The following is a 22112-nucleotide window of genomic DNA, read 5'->3' on the forward strand; positions in this document are numbered from 1 at the left end:
CTGTTCCCTACAAAAAAATACACCACACACCACAAGGAATGTCTATGTTCATGAACATGCTACTTCACTTCAGACCTTCCCTGCAATGTATTAATACTCTTAGGGGTAGGCCTAAAAAGGTAAAGGTAAAGGACACCTGACAGTTAAGTCCAGTCGAGAATGACTCTGGAGTTGCGGCGCTCATCTTGCTTTACTGGTCGAGAGAGCCGACGCTTTTCCACAGACAGTTTTTCCAGGTCATGTGGCCAGCATGACTAAGTCGCTTCTGGCAAAACCAGAGCAGCACACGGAAACGCCGTTTACCTTCCCGCCAGATCGACCTATTTATCTACTTGCACTTTTATGTGCTTTCAAACTGCTAGGTTGGCAGGAGCTGGGACCGAGTGATGGGGGCTCACCCCATCGTGGGGATTCGAACCGTCGACCTTCTGATCGGCAAGCCCTAGGTTCAGTGGTTTCAACCACAGCGCCACCCGCGTCCCATAGGGTTAGGCCTAGCAGGTGCAAATTACATGTGCATGGAGGGTAACACCAGAAGGTGGGATTAATTGGCACATCTCCCGCCACCCCCTAAAAAAATGGAAATTTTGTGAAAGCATCAAGCAAATGCCCAACCAGAGCAGCACAGAACCTAGACTGGAAGACTCTGAACACAGTTCCATTCTTTCTTAAAGTAAAACTGAAAATAAAACTCACTTAAAAGTTGTGGGAGGAAAAAGCTTCTTGGTGGTACTAAGAATTATTATTGCAAAGGTGATCTGAGATATTTTTGGAATGGTTTTAATTAGACCTGATATATAGTAAAGTTAGTTTATACATTTTTAATAGTATTTGCTAAGATGCCCTGGGCTAATCAATGATTCATGCAATATGCAAACTCTTTGATGTGGTGCTGAAGAAAGTCCATTTTAAAGAATTTAAGAGTAGTCTTCTCCTGGTCACCCAATGAGAACATGGGATTTATAATGTTTTATTCATCTAACAGGTTAAGTGATGGGTTCAACCACATTTCTCCCAATCTGATGCTTTCCCTTTGATGTAATATTTGTGCAATTTGCATTATGCAGCCCTATTAAAGAATTTGGAGTGAAGCGGGGGAAATGAGAAAAGTCCCAGTTTTAACTACCCTTGCTATGATGCACTTCATAGGCAAGTAAGCACACAGAATTGCATGCATGATAAACAGCAAAATATATGGCATGATGACATGGCATGGTGTCAGCAGAGCACCAAAACCTATTTGTCCACTTTTGGTTTTCTTGACCCTTCTTCCCGGTGCGCTGGCAATGTGTAAGCTGAACACCAAAGGCAAGGCTACAGTGTTGGCAACATTCACCAACAACTAAGTTCTGTGAAAGGTAAAGGTAAAGGAGCCCTGGACAGCTACATCCAGTCAACGGCAAATATGGGGTTGAGTAGAGGCTCAGTGTTTAGATCACAGTGCCACCCACGTCCCACCACCAGGTTCTGTATCAAGGGCTAGACACTGGGATACCCCATTGAAGAAAATGTGGCACGTGCTGGCTGTGTATCCCATTCAGTTACATCATCCCCCAATTTTGAGAGAGCAAAACACTTGCACACTGCTTTTCCATAGCAGCTCGACATTCCTTAGAGCAGGAGTGCGGAACATTTAACCTGTCAGATGTTGCAGAATCGCAATTACAGCCAGCATGGTCAATGACTATGGAAGGTGGGAGTTTATTTCAGCAACATCTGGAGGGCCAAAGTTTCTCCACCCCTGCTCTTGAGGTGAGGTGGAGCTGCCTCCATGATAGCAGAGGCAAAAGCATAAGGGAGGGGCAAGAGGAGAGAAGGGAAAGGGGAGAGAAGGGGTGGCAGCGGTTTGCTTCATGCAGTGACATGCCTTGGACCAACCCCTACTGACTAATCAGCTGACAGATGGATTTGTTCTGTTCACTAAACAAGGCCAGGTTTCAAACCACATGTCAGTTTCAGTGACTGATGCTGCACTCCTTAACCTACAGGGTTAAACTAGGTGTCCCTTTTATCATATTGTTTGAGGCTGTTTAACTGGAGTTTTGTTGGTTTATGAAAAGCAGGAGGGGGGAGCTAAGTTGGGACTGTGTCATTTTGGAGAGTTTAAGCTTTAAGCATTTGCCTCTGCCACAGTTCCAAGAGAAAATGCCCACCCGCAGCTGCTATTTGCAAGGAGAAGAAAGCTCCCTTAGGCACCCATGGGAGTCCCCCCCCCCATTCTGAATAGCAGGTAAGGGTGAAAATTCCAAAGATGATAATGATGGAGGCAAAGAGGGGGGGGCCTTCTTCCATGGTTGTGATCCAGCACGTGATTGTACCCACCACTGATTGTCTGCTATGCAGTGCTGAGCTACCTGATTAAAGCCATGCCTATTTTGGCTATTTGTGGTCTTCTACCATGAGATTCTTGTTTCAAGTCTCTCTGTGATTGGCTTCACTTCCCTTTCTTATTTCTTCTCCTGACCCTGCCCCCAGGTGTGTTTTCTGCTGGAGGAAGGGGGAGAAGACTTGTCATCACAATTCCACATGGCGATACATTTATCTGGCATTAAAACGTAGGACTGTACAGCATCTAAGGAGATTATAGAGATACTTAACACAATTATCTGTAAAATATGAATGTAACTAATGGAATTCATCTTTTTCCTTGTTGAAAATATGCTTAATTACCCTAAAAGTGAAACATCTGTTACACTGAATATGCTAATAGATATAAGGGGACAAAGAAAGCTTAATTGATCAGAGTAATTGAAGGCAAAGTTGAAAGCAGTTTCTTAACAGGGAAGGAAAAATGACAACATCGTAAAGTGCTGCATGCATTATTAATTATAATATCAGAGTCTATTAGCACAAACTGGACTGAAAGGTCTGTCAAAGTTTTCGCCATAAACGTCTTCGTTCGAGAAACATAAATCAGCTGTAAAAAGTAGCTCACGGCCAAAGCTCAGAACGAGAACTCCGTGTTCTTAATGCCTCTTTATTATGTTCAGCTTTTGATCTCCATAAAGAATTTGTATACTTTCTGCTTTTCGTATGAGTGGGAGTATAAATTGCAGACCTGTAAAAATATTCTTGGTGGATTAGGAAGAAAAAGGAAAACGTTCATAAATGTATATTTCTACAAATGATGATTTTATTATTTAGCAATAATGAGTCCAGAGTGGTTATTTACATTAGTTTAGTCAGCACAGTCCTGGTTCCATGGTTGGTCTCTGTAAATCAACAAACATGTGGCAGACCTAGCCTCTGCCATATGTATAAAAGCTTATATAAGCAAACATGCATACTGCAATCTTTGCATTTAGATTTGTTCACGCATGCAATGGAACATGCATTGATCAGGGACAAGTCATGCTGTGGTAAGCCTGAATCTTACCCTCACTCCCAGTTTGTACCCCATTTAAACATGTGAACAGACTAGTGTGAACCACAGAGTTTATATTCTCTTACAATGTTGTATTTGTGTCAAAATTCAGATGACTCTGCATCGTCAATGAAAGCCTAAATGTTAAAAACCTGTAAGGATAGGTGTGTGTGTGGAATTTGGTTCCATTTGGATTTCAGTGAAAACCGACCTAATTTGAAATTTCCAAAACGGTACGTGAACCAGGACATAGCTCTCTTTCAAAATTCAGACATCTCCGAATTTTGCGATGCAATTCTACAAACAAATAAACGTGTCTATTGGGATAGAGTATGCATAAAAATGAATACATTGGTGAAAGTAACAAGCACAGATGCGTTATAGTGTATTGCAAAGATGTGTGGGCCATGCAAAACCACCCACTAAAATGTGTAGAGTAGGAAAAACTGCGGATGAATTTTCATGAGAAAAACTGGTAAGGCGGTGCAGAAATGTGGATATGTTCTCTTCTGGACCCTCAATGTCTTTCTTAAAAGGGGATGACCAGCATAGCTGTCAATGTTTCCCTTTTTTCAAGGGAAATTCCCTTATTCCGAATAGGATTCCTCACAAGAAAAGGGAAAAGTTGACAGCTATGGTGACCAGAACTGGGCACAGTACACCAGATGCAGCCTGACCAGTAGAGAATAGAGTTGAATTATTGCTTTTCATTGTCTCAATACTTTACTTCTATTAATGCAGCCTAAGACTGCATTATCTTTTAGAAACTGCATCACATACAAGAGAAAAATCATAACTAGGGCACACATGATGTCTTTAAGTTATTCTTTTTATCAAAGAACCCTTGATATGCTTCCAAAGAAGCAAGGATTCTAGACACAGAGTTTGAAAAAACCACTATTGTTTTCAGCTGTATTTGATGGGTCTTGTTTAATATTATTTAATATTAGGGATGGGTTTTTTTTGGGGGGGGGGAGTTGACAAGTAAAGGTCTTTAGAATGGTATGCACATTGGTAGTTAGTACCTGACAGCAATTGACAGATGACCTGCAATGCTTGTTAGTATTTGACAGATGACAGCATATAAGAATTCATGTCTGAGCCTGCCAAAATCAAAACAATAAAAAAAGGCTGAACAAATCTAAGCCTGCAATCCACAACCATTTACTTGGGAGTAAACCCTACTGAACTATGTAGGACTTACTTCTAAGTAAACATGCCTTTCTCATGAATGAATATAGTCGCAAGGTAGCAGAGGTTTAGGGTCAGAGCTTTTCTTCTCCTGGATGGGCTACCTTCCCAGGTTGATGAGTGTCATCTGCCCCTTATTTTGTAATAAAATGACAACAATGCAAAGAAGTCTTTCAGCTGCACGCCAGTGTTTCCTTAGTTTTAATCTCCAGTAGCTAATGTAAACAGCCACATACTGACCATTCATCTAAACACCAAGAACAAATACAGATTTCAGAATGTGAGGAATCTGAGAGCTGGGTGCCATGGCTGAAAAGAATGGTAGCTCAAGACTAAGTGGTGTTGGGAGCCTACCCTACTCCTTTTCTGTGAGGAGAGCTTAATAATAACACAATTTCCCTCTTCACTTGATTCCAGGATTCCACAATCTTTGTCTTTCTACTTTTCCTTTTTCCTTTTTGAATTGATGCAAATCGGTTGCCTTAAAAGTAACGGACAAATTAGCCTCAATGAGACTTGATTTCAACTTAATTCACTTAATTCTGCGTCGACTGTGGCCCACATATTTGACAACAATTAATCTTTTTTCCATAGACCCTTAACTAGGAATCGGATAACAAACCATGGTGTGTGCAAAAATCTCCCCCACCCTTGAAAAAAAATATGGAAGAATGAAACTTTTTTCATGTTCATATTGAAATAATTGTGCTACAAAAAGCTAATGACTATCATATTGCAATCTAGACATAAGATTCCTTTTAACTCTTTCTGTTGTGCATATAAAAGGGAAATTATTACATATAAACCAACACAAAAGCTTGGTTGCAAGTATGCTCCCATATAGTGTGGCTTAAACTAATAGATAAGACTGGAGCTCAGCAGAAAAGCTACACAATATTCTGTATCTCTTCAGATAAGTCCTGTTATCTATGTAGTGCCTCGGTACATCGGTGTGGATAATTCCATATCTCAGGTTAGTACAGCAAAAGTTCTTACCTCTTACATATGTATGGTGATGAGAATCCCTGGAATATCTGTAGAGATAAACATCTGATATGGAAAGTGTGCCCTATCCTTTGGCACATTTTCTCTCTCTACTGTGTGCAACTTGGTGTTAGATACCATCTATATAACATTTTCATATAGTTTTCTCTTAACCCATAGCATGCTGTAATTTTTATATCTGTATTCCTACAATCGTTCCCGTGCTTCCATGTCTATATTATAACCAATATCTATTGCCCAATGAATCATTGAAGATTTTACTTGCTCATCCTTTGTCTTCCATTCCAATAATATCTTATACATTTTAGACAGTGCTTTAACATTACATTCCAACACAGCTCTCTCCAATTGTGATCTTTGTTCTCCAAACCCTCATATCCCATCTTTCTTAAATGCTTCATTCAAATGACGATATTGTATCAATGTTGTTAGCTTTCCTGATAAATCCTTAAATCCTTTTCATTTATTCTCTCCTCCCTCTTGTTTTAATAAATTTCTATAAGTTGTCCAACCTTCTATCATAATCTTTTTCTTTACCGCTATGGCTTCCAATGGTGAGAGCCAAAGTGGTGTTTTTGTCTCCAATAAATTTTTCTATTGATCCCATACTCTATACATTTCCCCCCTAATTACGTGATTTGCAATTCCTTTATATACATTCTCAGCAACAGTCGGCCATTCTACAGAAGGCAACTCTTTCATTGTGGGTTACAGCTTTTTCCCATTTATGTGGACTTAAAACACATAAGGCACATGCAATGACACATAGTACACACGCAATGGAGCAGTCAAAAAAAAATATTGATGGGTATGTAGCATAAAGAAGGATTATAAAGAAGGCTGACCATAAAGAAGAAGGACCATAAAGAAGGCTGATCGCTGAAGAATTGATGCTTTTGAATTATGGTGCTGGAGGGGACTCTTGAGAGTCCCATGGACTGCAAGAAGGACAAACCTATCCATTCTGAAGGAAATCAGCCCTGAGTGCTCACTGGAAGGACAGATCCTGAAGCTGAGGCTCAAATACTTTGGCCACCTCATGAGAAGAGAAGACTCCCTGGAAAAGACCCTGATGTTGGGAAAGATGGAGAAGAAGGGGACGACGGGGGACGAGATGGTTGGACAGTGTTCTCGAAACTACCAGCATGAGTGTGACCGAACTGCGGGAGGCAGTGGAAGACAGAAGTGCCTGGTGTGCTCTGGTCCATGGGGTCATAAAGAATCGGGCACGACTAAACGACTAAACAACAACAATGTAGCATATGCCACCTAACAAAGAAATCTTGCAAGAAGAAAAAAAGAAAAGGAAGAAATTGCATTAGGTGATTCTCAATGTACAGTGTACACCCACTCATCTTGTTTGTTTGTGCCTCTAGTTCACCTGATTATGCATGCTGATAAGCAGATTCCCCGATTGTATCCCAGATGGTATCAAAGAAGGGATGAAGTCGGGGGGGGGGGAAACATGCAGGTGACGCTACAGAATACTAATGATCAGCAACATATGCAGGGGAGACAAACAGCACTATTCTACAGGTCAGTCTCTATGATTTGGAAAACAATCTCATCATGTACCCATAGACAGTTGCCCTGAGTTCTACAGTTCATATATCCATGGACATGTCTCAATGAACATGAAATTGCCTCTGCAAATTTGGCTCCTCCCACTCTTATGTAGGGGCCAATTTGCCACACCCCATGAGTGGACACCTGAGCAATCCATCTGGGGAAGGGGCAGGGATAACTATTCCTGCTCCTCCCAAAATCCTCATCTCTTTTCTGTTGTGGTGCCAACCATCACAATGTCTCCCTTCCACTTCTGAATTGTTGGTTTTGCCAATCGTCTGTTGAAGCGGCTGAGTAAAAATTTGAGGGGGGAGCGCCCAATTGACCCAGTACTCCTCTTTTTCACCTGTTCCACACTGCTGGGAGTGATTTTTGGAGTGGTGCAATCTCTTGATAATCTGGTCTTTAGTCCTGGCAGGAAAGCCCGTTTAAAATATGGGACCTTTCATCTTGGGGCATTATGAAATGGGGCACTTTGGTAATGCCCCACACTGTATCTGCTTAGCGGGTGGCGGTGTGCCCCACGGACCAGGCAAGCACATTGAGGTAAATGTCAAACCAAAGGGGCCATGGTATACTTGTCTGATTCTTAGACCCAGTTCTCATGTAGCAAGAAGAAAGAATTTCTTTCCATTCTTTCTGCAGGCCACAGCTGGTAGAGCAGTTCATTAAAAAACTTTTTTTAAAAAAATGCCTGCTCCAAAGGTATACACTAGAGATTATACAGTGGTACCTCGGGTTACATATGCTTCAGGCTACAAACGCTTCAGGTTACAGACTCCGCTAACCCAGAAATAGTGTTTCAGGTTAAGAACTTTGCTTCAGGATGAGAACAGAAATTGTGCTCCGGCGGCACGACAGCAGCAGGAGGCCCCATTAGCTAAAGTGGTGCTTCAGGTTAAGAACAGATTCAGGTTAAGTACAGACCTCCAGAATGAATTAAGTACTTAACCCAAGGTACCACTGTATAGCTTTATCTGAAATTTCATGCATATCAGTTAATATCTTGACCCTCCTCCACGAAAATAGCTGTTTACTTGGCCATTTTCCTATGTCGTGAAGGCTGAAATTTCAATTCAGTGGAGCAGGGTCAAGATATTAACTGATATGCATGAAATTTCAGATATAGCTATATACTCCCTAGTGTAGTAAGATAAGACCTTTGGAGCAGGCATTTCTTTTAATTAAAAAAAAAGTTTTTTATGAACTGCCCTGTCAGGTAGTGTGACTTTCTTAGTAGATTGTCCCAACCCCTGAGTAGGGAAATTTCTTGCTCAGACTATGGATTCAGTTATACAGTTGCAAATATAAAACATTTTAAATGTGTTGTAAAGTGCAATGTACAAATGTGACACTAGTTGACGAGAGTGAGCTATGTCAAATTCAATGTATTTTTCAAAACGTGTTTTTTTAATTAAAAAAAAGCATTTTCACAGCGTTTTTTATATGTGTGCAGATTCCACCTATGATTTGTTTCGTTGAATGGAACAAGTTAGGTTAACTGGTTTTCTCTGCAGATCCTCACATTTCCCTTAATGTTATATTTAATAAATATTTATTATATTTACTGTATTTAATAAATATAACAGTTATGGAATAAATAAATGTCTAATATTTATTTAAATAAATGTTACTTAAAATAAATAAATAAATATTTGTTTAAATACTTTGTACTTTGAATGAATATTATTTAAATAAATTTAAATATATATTAAATAAATATAACCTTTATACTTTGAATGAATATAAATATATATTTAATAAATAGAACCTTCTCCGCAACCTAAAACTGTGTCTCAAGTCTTCCTCTGTGATGGCAAACTCAGGTTCTCCCATGCATATTTGCACTGGGTATAACAGAAAACTCCTGAACCCTTGTTCTTATGACCATTTCTATTCACATACACACAACATGGACATCTATACGATGTAACATCTGCATAGTATCTTTGGCACACAGACCAGAAAGCCAGCAGGCAGCTGAGATGCATTTCTTTGTCAGACAAGGGTTGTGTTGAAATAGCCTTTTGTAATATCCAGAGATTGGCTTTGGCATTTGCATGTGCATCTCTAATGCTCAGAAATCTTTAGCATCCTTCATAGTGAGTTGCTGGGAAGTTTAGTGGGAGGTGGTAATCATTCCATCAATACAAATAAAGCATTTGCTTTATAGGATGCACCTTAATTTTAGAGTGTAATTGAAGAAATGCAATCAATGAAAAACTGAGTAGGTAAGCATGCTTAATTAGCGCTTTGCAGCATTCACAAGTTGAATGTATTTTCAAAGCAGGAGATCCTAGACACTCGTTGACAAAAGATCCCTAGAGACTCTTGGGTCCTACAGTGGCTCAGCCCCACCAGAGAGAGAGAGAGAGAGAGAGAGAGAGAGAATTATACAGGTGTTCTACTCACCTAAGCTGCATTCAGGCATTCATCTGAACCAGTGCTTTTTTTCTTAAAAAAATGTTTATGGGTACTCTCATTTTGACTCAAGAAAATCACCATTTTATATTTCAAATTGGGGGGAAATAAGTACAGTAAATGGGCAAAAGGTCACCATCAGGGGTAGCAACGAAATTGACAATTTAGTGTGCTATTCAATGGAACTGACGATTCACTGTGCTAGAGAAGAAATTATTTTTTTAAAAAAAGTTTCTTCTTCCGTCAGATTCACAAAATGTTTAGGGGCATGCGTACCCCTGTTACCCCCCCCCCCCAGGAAAAAAGCACTGATCTGAACATATAAAATGTATAACTGGGGATGGAACAGGACTGTACATGCAAATCTCACCACCAAGATCCCTGGGATGAGCATGAAGTTCTGAAGAGGAGTTTTATGTGTGTTCAACTGAACATGCTTAGAAACTTCCCCTGGCACGTGGGAACCTTGGCTTATCAAGCAGAACACCTGTCTAAGTGTGTCTTTGTGCAAATCTCTGTGCAGTAGTGGTGGCTGGTGCAAATTGGGACTGGTGGGACAGAGGGAAGGACATTTAATGGTAGGTGGAGCAAGGGACCACAGCAGACAGAGACTGAGAATAAGGCTGTACTCCTACAAAAACTCAGTTGAACTTGCTTTCCAAGGAGACCTGCATAGGATTTGCATATATTATCCACTTCTCTTACATACACATACAATATGAATGAAAGCAGACTCCAGTGGTGCAGACTCCAAGAAATTGGACAGAGAGCAGAGAGTGAGTTGCCATAGGTGAGGAAGTGTGGGTCCAAGTTCTGGGCTCTGATGGGATTCTGAGTGGCAGTGCCCCAGTTGCCCATAGCAAAATGCCTTCTTTTTTCCTAGCATGGGAGGCTAAAGAACAGTCAAGGAGGCTGGAGGCTGGGCTTGAAATGAAAATATATGTGTATTAATTTACATTGAAAATGCCTAAATGTGTGTTGCTGAAGAGTTGCTAACATTGGGGTTGTCCCAATGTTGTTTTCTAAAGGACTCTGAGCTCCTTAATGGGTTAAGGAATAACTGTTGATTGTTTTCTACTCTGTGATTAGAGTGAACCTTTGATCATGTGAAGAAGATATTGAGTTGCAAATCTCCATTTCCAAGAGAGTTTCCTGTGTTAGTTTCTCTGCACAGAGAGACCAATGCATTTAAATGGCTGTCTGCACAGTCTAAGGCCAATGGAGGCTGGAAACCAGGCTAGAATGGGGGGAGAGACACAGTTTGGATTTGGGGAATCTCTTCTTTCATATTTTTTAAGATGCTGAGCTGGTGTTGGACAGCACAATGTGTTGTATGGATATCTTTGATGCTTACGTTCTTTTTTCTTGAAGAGATCTGCCAGTAAAACTTTGAATAATATTTTTATGGGTCTGGACAATGAGGAGGAGTCAGTTCTTATGCTTCCAGTCACTTCCAACTACACAATATTAATATCTGCTGAAATATAGCTCAAATTTTCTCTGTTCGCTCTAGTTTCTGCAGGCCTATTTTATTCTGTAAATGCCACAGTTCTGCTTACTTTAGTACAGAAGGCTGCAAGCCGGGAGTATTTTCACACTCCTAGCTTGCCTCTGCAGGTGACCACGAATGCACACCCATTGCTAGAAATAATGGCTGCAAATGAATAGCATTGATTTCTTCAAACTGCTAAAAACCGGTGAGAATTAGGACCAAGCTCTTTGATGGTATATAACCAGCTTTGCTCTGCTAAAGTCAACATGCTGTCCTCATCTATTTGTGTTGCGGGTTTGGCAAATAGCAATCATTGTTCCCATCTCTGCGGCAGCTATGACTCTAAATCTTAGATATGCAGTTTTGTCCTACAATAGATAAGTTATGTACTTTCTTCTGTCACCTTCTGCAGGATCAAGATTGTTATGGAGAAGGTAGCCGGCTACGTTAGTTGGGGTGAAGAAAATAACATGTTGCACTAAATATTCAACAGGTTTGAAAAAAGGAATCAGCATTGTGCTGCATGCTACAGAGTAGAGAAGGACTGGAAGAATCATTTTTCTATAAAACACAGCAGCATGAGGCTGGGGAAAACTGATATGCTGAGGAAGATATATAAAGGAATAGCTTTCAGATCTTCCACACAGGTAATCTAGGCTACATTCCCATGTCACAAAATCTCAGGCTTTCTGCCACAGAGTCTCTAAAACCTGTAGATGATTTTCTAGGTGAACACCCATTGGCCAGCAAATGGTCTTGTGCAAAAGGGGCAGGCTTCTTATTTTAGTATTTATTGGTCTTTTTTAATAATAATAATACCTGTGGTCCTGTAGAGTCTTTTAAATTGACAAAGCAAGCGTGCAAGAGGATCTTGCTTAAGCCAGAACTAATCAGCACTGCCCTACCCTAATTAAGCACTTGCTTAAAATCTAACGAGTATCTTGATGAATCAGTCCAGTATTCTTAGGAAGAATTTGAGCAACCAGCAAACCCTAGATAGCAAAGCAGAATTTGTCTATTTATAAAAATATTTATAGGCCACATTCATAAAAATATAGGAAAGTGATGATCAACATTTAAATATAATATTACAAGAAGATCACTAAAAGCATCAGTAATCACTAGTTCATTAAAAAAAAAAAAGTTTCAAGGGCCCATTGGATCAATGTAGTTTTCTAAAAACATCTAAAAGAACCTAGGGATTATTCCTGCCAGACCTCTACTGGCAAAGTCTTCTACAGGACAGAACATGCCACACTAAAAATCCCTGACCTAACCTCAGGGCATGATGGACCTCAAGGAGGGTCCCATTCGAAGATCCCAGTGATTGAGGTGGAGGACAAGGAATTAGTTGGTCCTTAAGCAACTCTGGGTTCAAGTTGTTTAGGGTTTTGTGAATTAACACAAGAAATTTGAGTTAACACAAAGGCCTTGAATCAGCAGAATATGTGGTGAAAGCTACTAGCTTAGATTCCAAACAAAGACTTAGACCATGGGTAGGCAAACTAAGGCCCAGGGGCCAGATCTGGCCCAATCACCTTCTAAATCCAGCCCACGGACGGTCTGGGAATCAGCATGTTTTTACATGAGAAGAATGTGTCCTTTTATTTAAAATGCATCTCTGGATTATTTGTGGGGCCTGCCTGGTGTTTTTACATGAGTAGAATGTGCCCTTTTGTTTAAAATGCATCTCTGGGTTATTTGTGGGGCATTGGAATTTGTTCATTATTATTTTTTCCAAAATCTAGTCTGGCCCTACACAAGGTCTGAAGAAGGAGAAGGAGGAGGAGGAGGTGGAGAAGAGGAGTTTGGACTTGATATCCCACCTTTTACTCCCCTTAAGGAGTCTCAAATCAGCTAACAATCTCCTTTCCCTTCCTCCCCCACAACAAACAATCTGTGAGGCGAGTGAGGCTGAGAGACTTCAGAGAGGTGTGACTAGCCCAAGGCAGCTGCATGTGGAGGAGCGGGGGAAGCCAACTGAGGGTCTAGTGCACCACATTAGCAGGTGTGTTACAATCTACTTTTGCCCATCCCTGCCCAAGATACATCGAGTATTCTGGACTACAGGGAAAGTTCAGTCTGTTGCCTTCCATAGAAGCTTTCTTTCATTACTGTTCTTGAGATGTTTCCAATGAATTCCAATGTTCCCCCACTAAACAATTTGAAAAGCTCTGCTCTTACACAGTGAGCCCTGTTTTTATGGGGGGAGGGGGGATAAGCAGGAAGGAAAAATAAGCAGAAATTAAATGCAGTGAAGGGTTGCGCTCGCAAATTGATGAAACAATGGATTTTATTTACCTAAAGGTGGTTAGGCAAAACATCTTTTCAGAACAAACTTCACAAGGATTCCTGGAGCTTCATTCAGAAAGGTCACATGAATTAGACAACATCTGCTGTTGAGGTCTGTTCTCTTGCACATTTCCCTGAGAGGTCAAATGTTCTTCTGCCGCCTTAGTCAAGCAACTAAGGTGGCACTATTTGGAAATGAACAATTAATTCCAGCCACTGCAGAAAGGCACACAATTTTCTCTGTTCACAATTAATAATGCAAGGGTGAATTAACTGAGAAAATATATATTGTAGCCTCAAAAATAAACAGAAGATTGCCTTTGTTGTTGTTGTTGTTTAGTCGTTTAGTCGTGTCCGGCTCTTCGTGACCCCATGGACCAGAGCACACCAGGCACTTCTGTCTTCCACTGCCTCCTGCAGTTTGGTCAAACTCATGCTGGTAGCTTTGAGAACACTATCCAACCATCTCGTCCTCTGTCGTCCCCTTCTCCTTGTGCCCTCCATCTTTCCCAACATCAGGGTCTTTTCCAGGGAGTCTTCTCTTCTCATGAGGTGGCCAAAGTATTGCAGCCTCAGCTTCACGATCTGTCCTTCCAGTGGGCACTCAGGGCTGATTTCCTCCAGAATGGAGAGGTTTGATCTTCTTGCAGTCCATGGGACTCTCAAGAGTCTCCTCCAGCACCATAATTCAAAAGCATCCATTCTTTGGCAATCAGCCTTCTTTATGGTCCAGCTCTCACTTCCATACATCACTACTGGGAAAACCATAGCTTTTACTATACGGATCTCTGTTGGCAAGGTGATGTCTCTGCTTTTAAAGATGCTGTCTATTTGTAATGAACCTCAACAAACAGAAGGCTGAGAAACATATGATCAAAACAAGAAACATCACAAGAAATAAGATTTCAAATATGTGTGTGTTTTGTTATCCCTCAATTTGTGTTTGAGGGGGTTGAACTTTGACCAGGTGAAAACATGCCTGCAGAGCCATTCTCTCCCTAAGGCCATTCTGAGTGAGGGCAGTGCTTCCTGCCATACTCTGAATTGGCTTTGTGGCTTGGCTTTTCAATTCGCTGGTGTCATTATGCTCATTGGATGATTCCAGATTAGTTGGGATTATGCAGTAAAAGAGTTGGGGAAATGTGCTAAAGGAGCACGGGAGATTGCTAATCTAGTGATTATCAACTGTACATGCAGTATAGAAACAAAGTACCATTGGGAGATTGGGAAAGTAATTTTATATGTCCCAAAATGCTATTTCCATGCCAAAAATGTTTGAAAGTGAATGTTCATTATACCTCTAATATATAAAGTTTAACTTTGGGAAAGTGATACTTCCCTGATTTTTTTAAATTTTGTTTGATAGTTTAAAACCACATTATCTGCCCTTCTTTTATAAATGCCTTTTTAAGCTTCCTGGGTTGATTAGTCCTAAATTTGGCAATATTAATTTAAATCCAAATGCCCAATACGTTTAAAGTTTCTGCAAAGCCCTGAGCACCGATAAATTAAATGAAACAGTAAAAAAATAAAAAGCAGTCAGTTTTCAAGACAAGGAACACAGGGCAGATTCTCTGGCTGTGATTTATCACCATTTTTCTGCAGTCTCACTTGCTGCTATCACATCGGATCATTGAATGCTCCACAAGTTATGCCACCCCTTCCTAATAACTTTTTAAAAACTCTACAAATCTTAAGAATTATTTTTTTTAAGATCCGACTCAAATTTGGGTGTTCCTTTTCCTGTTTAATTTTCTATCCTACTCACGAAATGTTTTTTAATATATACAAATAACTCTCTGCTTAATACATATGGTAATCTTCCCCCTTCCTCCACAATTTTGTTGCACACAGGCAAAGAACACTGCTGCCATCTTAAGGAGAAGAAGCAACATTGGCCGTGTTTTGCAAACTGCTTCCAAAATTGCCCAGAACTTAAATGGACCAATTCACATCCCTCTGTAACCCACGGAATACCACTTCAGTCGTTATGTCACCATGGAATCTTTGCACAAATTGCTACGTCGAGGAGCACATTCAGAGCTTTCGGTGTTCCTGGGCTGCCCGGATAATCCTCAAAATGACAAATCGCTGTCTGTGCGATTAATTTTCTCTCTGTCAAGGCTGGGAAGATGAGAGATTTGGGGGGACATCGTACAACATGTCAAGGAAATGCCAGCTGTCTCCATTACATTTCTACGTTAACAACGGAGCAAGATTGATGATTCACGCACGGCGCTCTTTTTTTTTTTTTTTTTTTGTAACTTTCACAAATCTGAATTCCTCGGCAGATAAAGTAATGGGATCTGTCAGTCAGCAAGAGAATACTCAGAAGAGAGCAGCCAACAGATATTTAAATAATCAATATTGCAACACTTGAAGGTGGTTGCAATGCATATAAGCAAATCTAACATTTCATAAATAACCCAGATATTATTATTTGTTGTTGTTGTTGTTGCGGCTTCTGATAAATGCTAAAGATCCTCACAAGGAAACTATTATAGCAATTATGGTATGTGACGCAAAGGGAAGGCATTAGACTGGGATATAATGGGCTTTGATTTGTCAAATATACAAGCCGCTGAACCCAGCAGAGACTGGCTTGACATTGAAACGACAATCACTTCAGTGAGCTTTCCAATCTGAGATGTCACACGTAGAACAACTCACCACATGATTCAGGGCATATGCAATATATGTGGACCATGCTGTTGAATCATGGGAAACATGTGCTCATGGAAAGACACAAGATTCTATTCTTCAACTCCGTAGTTGTACAGATTCGCTCTTATTTCTTTCAGCTGAGTTAGTCAAAGGTATTCAGCAAAAACTAAAGATCAGCTTTTAACATGATATTATTACTACATTTCAAATAGCTTCATATGTGATTAACAGAGACTTGGAAAGGGCTGTGAGTGGGGCAAACTTTTACCTGTGTTCCATCATTTTGTACCTTGTATACATTTATATATAATGTTTTGTTGTTCACTTTTGTTGCATGGGTGGGTTTATTGTCTTCAACAGTATAATACAAGTATTCAAATCGATAAGCCATATTACATATAGCCAAAGATTTTCACTTCTCCGAAAGGTGACTTGCTTTGAGGAAAAGCTACTCTGGGTTGTTTACGCTATTTCCAGATTGCTGCAAAGTGAGATCTTGTAGGATTCAGACTTCAGGAGAGTTGTACATTTAGCAGACTTGATGGGGTGTCGCAGCCCAGGATCTTCCTCTTGTTTAATCTAAATAGGATTTGGTATTATGGTTTTAGTAAATGGTCACTCAATCAATCCTAATAAATTCCCATCTATGTCTCTGTCTGTCTGTTTCTCTTTTTCTCATATTAAGTCCTTCTTGATTTAACTCTTCTTGCCAATTCCCTGTCCTATGTAAACCAGGAAGAACAAGAACTCTTCCAAACATTCCATATTATGAGTTCTTCTTACAGAACACCATTTCCCCACCCATTCTACTGAATATTCTGTCTTACAACGTAAGAAGTAGATAAATATAACCAAACCACGCTGGTCTGTGGGAGACAGAGATGGAGAAAGCCAACACTAAGATGGGACTCATTATTCAAGGGAATCCCAGAGTCAAGCCCCTCTCCCAGGTTTTTACAAGTTACGCTGCCCGATACTTAAGGCACATCTGATACCTGAGGATGGGAAAAAATCTGTCCATTTCAGTTTCTGTCAGTTTCTCATTTTTCCAACCTTAAAATCAGCTCTCCACTTTTCCACATCAGTTTGCTTTTTCAAAAAAAAAAAGATGGGGAGTCCCCATCAGCATTTTTGTGAGAATTTATCCTAATATACACATTTTGCATATATTATGTTCTTTAATGTATGCACTTTTCTGCACACTTTACTGAAGTATATGCATTGTCGTAAATGCTACATGGCTAGAGAGCGGCATTGCAAGATTTGGAAATGTGTGAATTTTGAAGGATGGCTACAATTAATTTCCCATATTGTTTAGGAAAGTGCAATTTAGTTAAGTTCACCATAAAATGCAAACTGTATCAACTTTTTTCCATCTCTACTGATACCCGATTTTTCTGCCTGTAGCAAATGTTACCCCTGTCCCCTAAATCAAGGGATAATGTCAATGTGATTGGTTTTTTAGTGCACCTAGTTGCTTTTTAGACTTGTAATCCACTTAGATAGGGTTGCCATCTTTCGGACAGTGACAATCCAGACAGAAAAGTGGTTGAGCTTTCTGTGCAAAATCTCAAAACAAAATTAACACTGCTACCAACTACAGTATTCTGGATATGTCCAGGAAATTCCACGTATATGGCAACCCTAAAAGTCTAAGTGGCACTAACCATTTATAAATGAATAAATCGCACGACCACCACCACCTGCAGAATACCCAGAGCCAGTCAAGTTATTTTGGTACCCAAGGCAGAAAATCCTACAAGTGCATTTCTTGAAAGTAACAATACAATAAAACAACACGATAAAAGTAACCATTTGCTGACATGGCACCCAAAATCAGCGTCCTGGCATGGCCGCTTCGCTCCACCAAATCATCTCAGGGATTATTTCCTGCTACATGTGCAACAGGGTATTGTCAGGGTTCTGTCAGCGGCTCCTGGCTGGTTGCCCAGGAAAGTATAAGGACAAGGAAAAGTTTCTTACTGCCCTTTTTTATTTCAATATTTAAAGAGAGGGGCTATAGAACCCAGCCTCTTGGATAATGGTGTCCCAAGTGAATCTCCACGCCACTTCTCTCCCACTTACTCATTCGTTGTCGTCATCGCCTTCTCTATGGGTGCTGCTAAGTGCCCTCTGTCTTTGAGCTCTTTGCTCTCCTACTTTTAAGGCTCGCTGGGTTCTGGGAGATGGTGGGTCTGGAATGCTTTCTAGCAACAACATGTCAGCCACCTGCTGCTCCAGCTCGGCCTGCTCCTCCTCTCCCATGATTTCCAAACTTTTCCCCTCCTCTGCCTCTGAGCTGTGACCTCCCGCAAAGCCTCTCCTCCTCCCGGAGGGATTGTGATTGGGAACCTTTTTCCCGCGCTTTGCAGGGGGCGTGCTGGCCTCCTGCCCGTCATCCTTGCTGACACGACATGTCCCTGGTCAGTCTTCCAATCAACGGGAAGCCAGGGGGCAGGTTTCATTTTGTTTTGTTCAGGTTACCCACCCACCCTCGCTTTAGTTCATCTTCTGCGATTGACCTTGCTATGGACCTTTGGTTGGTCGCCTTGGTTGTCCAAGGGGCCTGGTAGAAGTTTTTCCCCTTATTGGCAAATTGGAATCGGCCTCTTGGTTTTTTCGCCTACCTAGCAACTCATCACAACTTTCTGGTATTTGGCGGTTAGGCATTGGAATCTTTGGTTGGTGTATGGAAGGGCAGGGTGTGGCCATTGCCCACCCCTTCCTTATGGGTATTCTGTTAAAGGAATCTGGCAGTCGTGGATCCTGTCCGATGCCCTGCTGTGGCTGGGGCCATGGCACGACCCCCGGTGACATCAGTTGTATTTGCATCATCAGGCTCCCCCTACTGGTGGTTAACCCCTGTTAGACTCGCCCCTCCCTGAGGGCGGAGTCGATCTTTGGTGTTTTTCCAATGCCTAGGCCAATACCTCTCACTAGCTGTAATCAATAAAGTTGTGGCCTTTTCTAGCCCATTAACCTTAAAATCTGGGTCCGTGTGTCTTTCTTATCCCCAAGCGTGGGGGGGAGGGTCCTCGAATCACAAGCCCCTGTTGTAAATCTATAGGGTCTTCCTCCTCCTCCTTCCTGGAAGGGTCAGGATGGGGAGGTTGTCTCTACCACTCCTCCTCCTCTGCCCAGCCCCTGACAGGTATACATTTTGACCACTGGGTACTCAGGTCGGTGACAACTGCCTTCGCTCAGATGCTGAACTATTTCATATATCCAGAAGTGTGTGATTATGCAATTAAGCTCCACGTTGCAAAAAGTGTGGCCAGAGGCCAGAGTGAAAGTTACTAGGTGCGAACAATCAGGCTGGGTTTCTTATCTGTTGGCCCAACTTAAATCTCACTTGCTCTTTTTTTTTTTTTTAATCTTACATTAACATAGTGTTCGCTGTGCTTGCCAGAGGTCTGTTGTGCTTGAGCAGCAGCTGTGGAGGAGGAAGAGCTCAGGGTAAGGAACGTAAAGCATGCTGGGCCCATTTCCTTTTTCCTCTCAGAACACAGCCTTTGCTTTCCTCAAGGAGAAGAAAAAATCATCCTGCGAGCTCCAGTAGGCAAGAACACTAGCAAAAGAGAGACAGGAGTCTGCTGCAGGCATTGATTTTAATCTGACTAGTTTCATGTATTTGCTATAAAAGCGCAGTTCTGAATATGTCTCTCTCCGCAAGTCAGTCACATTGGATGTACTGGAGCCGAAACATTCACTTTGTATACCCATTTGCAATCCAGTTTAAATTTCCACCTTTCAAAATCCAGGATCCTGTGATTTAGTCTCTCATGCTGAGGAATCAGGGGGAAGTAACTATACAACTTTTAGAAGGCGTCTGAAGGCAGCCCTGTATAGAAAAGTTTTTAATTATGTTTTTGTATGTGCTGGAACTAGACAGCATCTTTAAAAAGTAAAGACATCACCTTGCCAACAAAAGTATGTATAGTAAAAGCTATGGTTTTCCCAGTAGCGATGTATGGAAGTGAAAGCTGAACCATAAAGAAGGCTAATCACCAAAGAATTGATGCTTTTGAATTATGGTGCTGGAGGAGACTCTTGAGAGTCCCACGAACTGCAAGAAGATCAAACCTATCCATTCTGAAGGAAATCAGCCCCAAGTGCTCACCGAAAGGACAGATCGTGAAGCTGAGGCTCCAATACTTTGGCCACCTCATGAGAAGAGAAGACTCCCTGGAAAAGACCCTGATGTTGGGAAAGATGGAGGGCACAAGGAGAAGGGGACGACAGAGGACAAGATGCTTGGACACTGTTCTCGAAGCTACCAGCATGAGTTTGACCAAACTGTGGGAGGCAGTGGAAGACAGAAGTGCCTGGCGTGCCTTGGTTCATGGGGTCACGAAGAGTCGGACATGACTAAACGACTAAACAACAAATGTGCTGGAAGCCACCCAGAGTGACTGAGGCAACTCAGTCAGTTGGGTGGGGTATCATCATCATCGTCGTCACCATCATCATCACCCTTTCTGACCCAACTTCGTCCAAGGGGTCTCACCTCATATAAAGGTAATGTTTTTTAGAGCATAGAAGATTTCATTTAAAACTTCTCGTCAGTCAGAGTCCATTCTTGGGGCTAAATGAGAGGTGGACAACCTCCAGACTTCTGTATATGACCTTCTAGATGTTCCTCAGACTACACCCTTCACTGACCCTCCTCCATGACCTCATTGAGTAAAGGACCCCTGGACAGTTAAGTCCAGTCAGAGGCGACTATGGGGTTGAGGTGCTCATCTCGCTTTCAGGCCGAGAGTCAGCGTTGTCCACAGACAGATTTCCGGGTCATGTGGCCAGCATGACTAAACCGCTTCTGGTGTAACAGAACACTGTGATGGAAGCCAGACAGAACGGAAATGCTGATTACCTTCATGCCACAGTGGTACCTATTTATCTACTTGCACTGGCATGCTTTCAAACTGCTAGGTTGGCAGGAGCTGAGACAGAGCTCACCCCGTTGCGCAGAATCGAACTGCCGACCTTCCGATTAGCAAGCACAAGAGGCTTAGTGGTTTAGGAATGTGCCAACAACATTCCTACCCTCCTTGAGTACTTTTGCTGGGCTGAAAGGTGTCCTTGAACTATGCTTCTGCCTCTTCCTTGCCTGGATGGAGGATGGAGACATTTGTGCATAATCTGAAACTATAGGAATGTCCACAAATCATTTCATTATGGCTCATGGTGTTTTGAGGTTATTAGAGGTGCTAAATAAATAAATAAATAAATAAGCCACCACCACCACAGCAACCCCCAGCTTAATCTGCATCTCTCCGCGTCTCAACAGTGCCGAAATAACTGTAAAACCTGAAACTCTTTGACTTTTATCAGCTTGACATTTCCTTGGGATGGTGAATCATGCCAAGGCAAATCCAGCGTCCTTAATGCAACATGACAGATCTTTGCAATTGGCTATGACATGTCAGGGATGAGGAAGCCTTCAAAAAGGGCTTAGATTAACACGGTGCTGGAGCCAACATTTTTTTAAAAAAGAGGAATACCAATCCGAACATAAGGCCAACAGGTTTCTTGAATACACCAGGATGGCAGAGGTGAACACAAGCAAAGCTCAGTTCAGATGTTACAGAAGTAGCATGGCTACTCCCAGTCATGAGGACCACATGGAAAGCCTTGTGTGAAGGAAAGCTCAGATAGTGTGAGCCATTTGAGCCTAGCTGGAGGAATCTCATTTTTCCAGATGGTCTCCAGGTCCAGCTTATTCTGTCACTCCCAGTGGTGACAGGGGGTGATGCCATAGAGTTTCCATCTCACCAGCATTGTGACATGTGGATGAGACAGGAATGGGGCAGGGTTGCAGTGAGGGCAGCGTTGTGCTGGTGCACCAGTGGGGACAATTGTGCACCACACAGCCTTGTCATAATAATGTTAATGATAATGATAATAAATTTATTATTTATACCCCACCCATCTGGCTGGGTTTCCCCAGCCACTCTGGGGAGCTTCCAACAGAATATTAAAATACAATAGTCTACTAAACATTAAAAGCTTCCCTAAACAGGGCTACCTTCAGATGTCTTCTAAAAGCCTGGTAGTTGTTTTTCTCTTTGACATCTGATGGGAGGGCGTTCCACAGGGCGGGTGCCACTACCGAGA

The 22112-nt window shown here is 41.6% G+C and overlaps 1 long non-coding RNA gene across 1 annotated transcript in view; it reads left to right on the plus strand.

Annotated features, from left to right (window-relative positions):
• LOC310658296 overlaps positions 1–8310 on the plus strand; it is a 90445-nt gene extending 82135 nt beyond the window's left edge. The window contains exon 2 of the long non-coding RNA XR_014502193.1: positions 8125–8310. This is a non-coding gene — a long non-coding RNA (uncharacterized lncRNA). The remainder of the gene's footprint in view (positions 1–8124) is intronic.
• Positions 8311–22112: the final 13802 nt, after the last annotated feature.

This window comes from Podarcis tiliguerta (genome assembly GCF_965153285.1).
Source record: "Podarcis tiliguerta genome assembly, chromosome: 10".
Classification (NCBI taxonomy): domain Eukaryota; kingdom Metazoa; phylum Chordata; class Lepidosauria; order Squamata; family Lacertidae; genus Podarcis; species Podarcis tiliguerta.